A 2,486-nucleotide genomic window follows, 5' to 3' on the forward strand; every position below is an offset into this window, starting at 1 on the left:
ATTGTGGACCGGAACCCTGTATCATTTTACAAAAGAAGATTTAGAAGTCTACATAGAATAGTATGCGGGTGCCCTATCGCTAACACTGCAGGTGTATGTAGTAAATAAGTAAAAGTAGATCTTCATGGATGTGCTGTCGTTTTGCCTTGTTTTATGGATGGATAATGGCTTAAGATTTCCTCAACAGTAAACTTTGGATGCTGGGTCCTGTAGGTTTCTAAGGAACGATAAGTTCAGTTTAAAGTTAAAATTGAAAATTCCATTCATTATTCGTCGGATTCACTCCCATCGACGCAAGGACGGGAACATCGCGAATCCAGCTCCCAAGCTAGGGCGGGCCCTGTTTTAAATAGGAATTTGTTCTATTACATCAAGGGCTTGCCTACAGACTCGATCGTGGTACATATACCCAACCAATAACCTGCCACTGACAGACCCTGTAGCGCCATAACTGACCGACGAGGTCGGACCTACCTCGACCTTTTCCGTTGACATAGCTCCAACGGGTCTACTGTGGGTAGGTCCATAGTTGGTGCGGTGTCTTGCAACGAATTGATGTCACAGGTGGCCCTTGACCATGTAACTGCATAATACGGCGCCCGATTTTAAGGTGTTACATTTATTTATTGGAATAATAAAGCGCGCGTACGTACGTTTTCTAGAAACTCCCCAAAATGAATCGTGATAATGATAGCTGATGAGGCGTACACGGATGTTTATTTTTACATTTATTATGAATTTTCGTAAATCGCGAGATTGAGTATCGAAAAAGGTATTCTCTTAAGCTTGGCAGAGACTTTCCGGTTTACGTTGCGAGAAAGAATCATGTGAATGTAAAGGGGGTTTCTTTCTTTCTTTATTTCGCATTGGGTTGTTGAACTAAATGGCAATAGCATCAATTGAATGACATAGTTGCTTCAATGGGAATACTGAAGGTTAAGAAAAACGTTGCACCGTTGGTTGGTATTTAGAGGATGATCATCTGTTATGCCACGTGGCTACTGGCTTTTCCTGGCCGCCACTGCCAGGGCTGAGAGTGAGGAGATGTGCTAAGGCAGCTAGTTGCCAAATGGCATAGTAACATAAAACCCTGCCAACTAAAAACCTTAGCAGATCCTACAGGGACATTAAACAATGGACAAAGTCGTAGTCGCACATTATTAGAGTTGATAGTTGTTGGTTGTGGTGTGTTATTGTCTCGTTTGCTTTTGTTTGTTTTTTTTTTTTTTTTTACTACCTACCCGTCATAATGAAGTACCTATAACTTACCTAGAGATAAACTTTGAAATCTAAAAGGAGCATATTACACAGACCTACTTACTCAACTTAAGGCAATGTTGAACAATGGGACTTTTGAGTGTTTTACCTCAACTAACTCAAGCTTCTTTCTTGTTGTTTTTCAGGGTTAAGGAGAGTCATTTGGCCACCTCCATCACCCCCATTAGTTGAAACAGAAACAGAAAACCAAGTAAGTATTTCACCTTAAACAGGCAATATTATCTACTTACCAGAAACATTTGTGTCCCAACAGTTGTGCAATTGTTTCAAAATAGTTTCAAATCTTGTACAACTTTCAGAATAAAATCTATTACATACCTACTAGAAGTCAAGAAAAATGTTTCAGAAATAAGTCTGGAGAGGAAAAAAATTCTTTGATTGTTGCAAAAACGTTTGGGTTATTAGAAAACAATGTTTCTGATGGCTACTAAGGCTCAATATTTATTAGTACCCAATTGACAACAATACCAATGATTGCAACATACATTTGCAGAATAGATAGATCATGCAAGACTGCAGATAAACACAGCACAAGAATGTTTAGAGTAGGTATTGAACTTTCTTTTGAAAAATGCACTTACAATCTCATGCACCAAATGCACCTACAAGGGTCCAGCTTTCCAATTGACACTAGTCTGGATTATATTACTACTATGGTTGTTAAATTGAGGGCTTTTGCTGAAACATTGTCCATGTCCCCCAATCCAATTTGACACTTTAGACTGTGTAATTTCAGTAGTCAATTAAGACAGTTTTCTTATGTACCTAGTACCAGTTATTGCTGAAACATTGTCCATGTCCCCCAATCCAATTTGACACTTTAGACTGTGTAATTTCAGTAGTCAATTAAGACAGTTTTCTTATGTACACAGTACCATTTAACTTGTAACTTACCTAATGTTTTAACTGGTGATATTCCAACTTTCTTGTTTATAATTTGAACAAACTTGTGTCTCTTGATTGGAAGATGGGAGAAGAATATATAGCAGCTTCCAAACTGGTTACAAGGGTGATTATCAAAAAAATGCCACACTTGTATTGAAAGCTTTTGATAACTTGTAGAATGAGCAAAGGTACATCAAAAGCTTGAAAAGCAGAAAACTTCCAGTTCAGTTAAAAAAAATGCCACACTTGTATTGAAAGCTTTTGATAACTTGTAGAATGAGCAAAGGTACATCAAAAGCAGAAAACTTCCAGTTCAGTTAAAC

Source organism: Diaphorina citri, unplaced genomic scaffold, assembly GCF_000475195.1.
Source record: "Diaphorina citri unplaced genomic scaffold, Diaci psyllid genome assembly version 1.1 scaffold862, whole genome shotgun sequence".
Classification (NCBI taxonomy): Eukaryota; Metazoa; Arthropoda; class Insecta; order Hemiptera; family Psyllidae; genus Diaphorina; species Diaphorina citri.